The sequence below is a fragment of the Montipora capricornis genome, chromosome 3 (assembly GCF_036669925.1).
Source record: "Montipora capricornis isolate CH-2021 chromosome 3, ASM3666992v2, whole genome shotgun sequence".
NCBI lineage: Eukaryota > Metazoa > Cnidaria > Anthozoa > Scleractinia > Acroporidae > Montipora > Montipora capricornis.
Genome location: NC_090885.1, coordinates 44,379,737 through 44,386,203, shown reverse-complemented (window position 1 = coordinate 44,386,203; position 6,467 = coordinate 44,379,737). Strand labels below are relative to the sequence as shown.

The 6,467-nt window shown below is 38.9% G+C and overlaps 1 pseudogene; it reads right to left on the bottom strand.

Annotated features, from left to right (window-relative positions):
* Positions 1 to 383, bottom strand: part of LOC138040370 (uncharacterized) — a 3,045-nt pseudogene extending 2,662 nt beyond the window's left edge.
* Positions 384 to 6,467: the final 6,084 nt, after the last annotated feature.

Genomic DNA, 6,467 nt, shown 5'->3' with positions numbered 1-6,467 from the left:
ACCGAAATTTTCTTTAGGTGTCGCAGCTTTACATGGCTTTCCAAGGCCGTAGCATACTCTGAAAGCACAGGAATCTTGCTGCTAAACTTCTTTATTTCTCCTTCCTCAATTTTCGGGGATAAATCCATACTAAATCCGCAAAACAGCTCAAAAAACGCGAGAACTACCCAGAGAAGGCTTACATTTCCATATAATTCCATCACACTTCGAGGGGCACAAATATGGCGAACGTCCATATTTGGAAAGCACTGTGACGTCACGTGAAAACCAAAAATAAATTCTCTTGTGCTGGCTGTAATGCCAGCTACATTGGCGAGACCACTCCCCACCTTTGTACACGTGCTCATCTCTTGTCGGACATGTTTACAGATACCTGCAGTCATCTAGGGCCTGTCATGACTCTTGTAATACAGAATGTTTCACGATCCTAGATTCTGCCGCCTCAAAATTCCAAATTAAGATCAAAGAGGCATTGCACATTAAGTGGGAAAATCCCATTCTTAATCAGCAGTTGAGGCATTTAGATTTGTCTCTTTCTTTTTAATTACGCTGTTCTTTTGTCTTTTATTTTATTGCTATGTGCGCTATTTTTGTTTCCTGCGCATTTCATACTACATATTCAAATTGTACGCAAGTTCTGACACACTCGGCATGTCATGGCGGCTGGTCGCACGTTTCCATGCAGCGTATTTTATTTTGTATTCCTGTTTTGCGTGGTTCATCTAGTCTTTCAACGACATCTTTTCTACAACGTTAGTCACGTCTCTTCACATCATGGTCGAGGTTGCGCTCAGGGAGTTTTTCTTTCGCCAAGAAATGTCGATCTTTCAGGGCTTTCTTGTCCGTTCCATGTCCGCCATATTGGATGCTCCGCTAATGGTGCTGCTATCCTGTCACGTATTGTCCGGGGGAAATTTTCGAAAAGAAGAATATTGTACGTGGTAAACGGCTCAGCATCTTTCAACCATGAGTTGCTGAAAATTCAACTCAGCAGAGACGTTCATCCAAAACCTGGCCCAGAAACCGGTTCGGTTAATACAACAAGCAACGAACGTTTATTTAGTCGTCACAACACGCAGAAGGATATATCCTTCTTTTATGCTAACGCGAGAAGCATTGTTAGTAAATTGGATGTGTTTCACTTGGAAGTTGCTAATAAGGCTTATGATGTTGTTGTTTTAGTCGAGACACACCTGGACTCGTCAATAGCTGATGGTGAAATCTTTCCGGCTAATTATCTGGTCTTCAGGCGTGATCGAATGTTCAACGGCCGCTATGGAGGAGGAGTTTTGATTGCAGTTCGTGATACCTTCAAATCTTCATTAAGGGATGACATGTTGTCGGACTCTGAACTGATTTTCGTAGATTTGTTTTTTCCAAATGATCGCAAGATAACTGTAGGTGCCTTTTACAGACCGCCAAATGCAGACACCAAACCTTTGTTGGATATGCAAGATGTTCTTCAAAATTCCACACATCAGGATTTGGTTATTATTGGAGATTTTAATCTACCTGGAATAGATTGGTTTGATGTTAGAGCTACATGTGATTCAGCTAACAATTCCCTTCTGATCGACATCATCCAAGATAACTTTCTTACACAACTTGTAAATGAGACAACTAGAGAATGCAATATTTTGGACCTTGTGCTCACGACATCTCCCGAGCTTGTACGCGAGTTAGCTGTCGGAATTTTATCAACGGTTAAACTGTATGCGGATGATACCAAGGTTTATAGAGAGATCTCTGACATAGCTAGAGACACAGTCATTCTTCAGTCCGACTTATTCCACCTTAAGAGTTGGTCTGAGACCTGGCAGTTAAACTTCAACGCGAACAAATGTGAAATTATGCGAGTGACACATAATCGTGATAAATCTGTTCCAAATTACTCCCTCGTACCGCGTGGAGAACGTCTCAGCTCAGTGAGTACTGTAAAAGACCTCGGCATCACAATCTCCCATGATCTCTCGTGGACTTTACACGTTGTCGAGGTGGTCAATAAGGCCAATAAAGTTCTCGGTCTAATCAAGCGAACAATCGGTTCTGTAAACAAAGAAATCTTTTCCACAATGTATAAGGCTCTTGTGAGACCAATCCTCGAGTACGCTTCCCCTGCATGGTGCCCTTACTTGGTTAAGAATATTGTTCTCTTAGAAAAAGTTCAGAGAAGAGCTTCTCGATTGGCCTTAGGCCAGCGAAGGGGAGAGATGTCATATGAAGATCGCTGTAAACTGTTGCGTTGGTCGCAGTTGACTGACAGAAGACTATATTTTTCTTTGATTGAATGCTATAAACTTGTATTTGGATTGAATAGTCTTTGTTTTCGTGACTTTTTTGAGTTCGCTTCAAAACGTACCAGGTACAATCATAACTACAAACTACAAGTTAAATCGGCGAACTGTAATTGTTATAAATATTCATTCTTCGTTAAAATTATTCGCGAATGGAATGACCTGCCTGCCAATGTTGTTGAGGTAGGAAATTTGAGACGTTTTAAAATAGCTCTTAAATCATACATGTGTATTTCTTAGGTTCCACTTATAAACATATATTTTTGATTTTTATTTTGGAAGTTTATTTACATAGGGTTAACCTCTTAAACTTCTTTTTAGGGTATTACTTGTATTTATTTGTTTATGATACCTTAAATAAAGTATGTATGTATGTATGTATGTAATTTTGTAACGTGCCTTAATATAAATTTAAGTGTACAACCGTTAAAAAGCTAATTTGCAACTGAAGATGACATGAGTATGTCGAAACATGTATTGTAAATTGAAAACTGTCGTTTCTTTTTTGAGAGTTATTGTTACTCTGCTATCTTTACGTCTATGGTTAAGAAAGTTCGTTTCTTAAATCTTCAACCCCAGACATATCAGCTACAGTCTCGGACAAGATTCGTTGGAACAAAACACGACTATACAGATCTGAAGTTTTCGCCGCTCACTCTCCCCTCACAATGTTGTTTTAACGTGAGGTTTCTGAGCCTATTTGCCATGACAACATTGCGGGAGGGCAAAGTATTGTAAAGTGTTTCAACAATTTTGTCCGGGACTGTATTTTTGAGGAATTTCAGTTATGAAAAGAATTGGCGTGAAACATGCTGCATTTTAGGAGCAGAAAGCCCTTGATTTCTAGCGGACTAGAGTGAAATGTAGCGCAACATTTGTCATAAATTCGGCAATAACTGGAAATATACATCATATTCAGGTTTGTTTGAATTTGGTTGGTTGTTTCTCGTAAAAAAAAAAAACAACATAGAAGGTTGACTATGGCTGAGCATGTTCTCCTTGGAATGTTCTGCTTAGGAATGACCTTAACCAGGATGAATTTGCAGAGGCTGTTCGAGTTTTATTGGGTGAAGGAAAATATCGTAATATCTGAGTTGTTAACAGGAAATGCTGGCTGTGGCAAAACACTTTATAGATCCTCTAAATTCTGTTTTCGAACCGTTTTGTAATCCTGGTACGACCACAATCGGTTTGGTTGGTACTGTCAGTACTGACAGCGATGAAGTGATTTTCTCAAATGACATTCTTTGGTCTCCCTAACTTAACGCACAACACGATTTTTCACTTCTTCTGGAAGGCCACAAAGTTCCTTTACTTACACTCAAAACACTTTCTGTACGGGATGTTGACTTTTCACCCGATTCTCCAATATTTTGCACCAGCAAGGAAGAGTTCACCTTTGTTAGACCAATGGGATACTGCAAAAATGCGCGTTCACTGGTCGAAAGTCTTTTCATTCATTTCATGCAGCGCAAATTACCGAAAAAGAGCAACAGTGTATTTCCATATGCTCCCGTTTTATTCAGCCTTGATCTTCTCACAAAATCAATTCGTGTGCATCTGCAATTCCACGAGTCACCAAAGAGTCACCATTTTTAACAAAGCTTTTTTGGTGAGAAATATGCACAATTGAACCACGATGATAAAACAGTCAGAAAGGGCAGTAAACACAGAAGGTGAATCGATTGTCTTTGACACTGTAGTAGAAAAAATAGCCATTTTAGAGGCAAATGTGCATGGTGACGTTGTCAATACACTGAGAAAAAATATCTTGCTAAATCTAATTAATATAGTGGTGAATCGTGCATACTAACACAATGTCGTTGTTTTCTTATCTTGTTGCTTTTCTCCAGCGAAATTATACTCGAAAAAATGTTAGGCGATATAAAATTAGCCTACAGTGGAGTTGTTATGAAAAAACAGTCGGTAGAAACCGTCTAATACTGTAAGGTTTTCAAACTGTGTGTCACCATTTTGGTAAAAAGTTGCTCACGCACAGAACTTATGCAAACAAGTTTTACATCACGTGTCATAAGTTTCTATCCTTGTTCGAAATTTGTGTTTTTGATAACTATAACTTGTGTTTCCTGCATTTCCATGTCTCTTACCGACAAAAATTGTGGAAGAGTTATAAATCAAAAACTTTACTAACATAAAAAGTATTCTTTTAATTTTTCTGGGACTTAATGAAGTTTTTACTCGAGTAACACTGGGCCGGGTAATACATATATATGCAAACTAATTTTAAACCATAACAATATTTGACAATTGGCGATACATCGTCATTTTCTACAAAATACCGCATCAGTTCGTACTTTATACGAACTCCTGAAGGAAGAAGATGCATTGATATACCTGAGATCAAACTGGGAATTTTGCAGCTCACTAGCCCAGGGCCGCTACCAGCACAATATTTTCCGCAGAGTCTCTGATTTATCTTGTTGTTCATATTTCCCACTGCAATCTAACACAGCTAACGAAGTCATGAAGATCCCTTTGGCCACGTAGGAAATGTCACAATTTTTTGGCCAAAATGCCAAAATTTGTGCTGCAACCCTAAACCCTAACCCTAACTGCTTGGACATTTGTAGGAAGATTCTAATAATGAAACCCTATCAAGCAAAGCCTGAATTTAAGGATATGAAATAAAAACTGGTGGTGAAATTTCGAGTCGTGCACTTTAAAAGAGAACCGAAGATAAAAATTGAATACTTTTTTCCTTCACCAAATTTGTAGTTAACGGAAATATTCGAGTATTTGAGGGGTTCCTTACATTTTGACGGCTTTGTGAGGCCAGAAAATCCGTATTGATCACTTGATGCAAGTCCGCCATTTCGACAGTACTATAGCAGGCTTGGGCGCTAAGCGTGACGTCATTGCACACACTTGCGTGAACGCAGGAAACTTGAAAGCTGGTTCAGTGCATTATTGTGGCCTGTTCTAATAGAACTCTCAGACACCAAAAGAGTTATAAGTTCATCGTTTCCCTGTTGAAAATGAAGTCCTTCTCAAAGAATGGATCATCCGCATTTAGAAGGAAAAACTTGCCAAATATCCAGCAAGTAACATCTGTTCGGATCATTTTGAACCCTCCTGTTTTGAAGGTATCTTGGCCACAGCGGTAGATGCGGCAGTTTTAAACCTCAAACAAGAAGCGCCAAAGGCCGCCAAGCGTGAGAAGAAAGCTGCATACATCAACGTCGAAAAGCTCATCATCGAAGCTGCCGTTTACAATGGTGATGAGACATTACAATTCCCTTTCTACGGGCATTTAATGGAAATTAAACTAGAATAAGCTATAATCTTGACTGACTTGACTCGACTTTCCACGCTCTGTATCCATTCCAGAAAAGCCGCACAAGCTTTAAGTGAATCCTTAATAGTTAGTATTGTGTCGTTTTTGTTATATGTATTTCCATTTTGCATAGCTCTTCTGTCATGTTTTTCAATCTTGTTCTGTGGTTTACAGGGTAAAAGGAATCAAGCCTTGTAATGAATATCAGCCATTACTACATCCCTTCTTTCTTTCCATCAGAAATTAAATGTTAAGCTGTTATCACTTAACGTAAGAGGGCTAAACAGTTGTAGAAAGCGAAGACAAGTTTTTCGCTGGTTGCATCAACAACAATCTGACATGATTTTCTTGCACGAAACTTATTCCTCCCCGGAATGTATCAAAAGATGGGAAACGGAATGGGGAGGCAAAATCATTTCCAGTCACGGCTCTTCTTATAGTAGAGGAGTTACGATTTTATTCAAACCATGACTCTATGTCAGCTTTGAAAAAAATACCGCAGATAATTATGGCAGATGTATTTTAGCCGAGATTGTTATTGATGGTACCAAAATAGTTTTGATAAACGTTTATGCACCAAATGATTTAACTCAACAAGTTGTATTCCTCAGAGATCTTTCAAAAGAATTTCTAAGCCCATATGCCAATGATAATCTCGAGCTAGCAGGTGATTGGAACTGCACAATTAGCACTTCAGACAAAAAAGGAGGTAAACCGATTGACAGCAAAAAACCCTCTCTCAATGAGCTTCAATCATTAGTTCAAGTACACAATTTACTCCTGGCGTTTCAAGAATCCAGATCAACCTGGCTTCACATGGGCTAACCCATCAATGAAAATACAGTGTAGACTTGACTACTTCCTTATTTCAAAGCGGA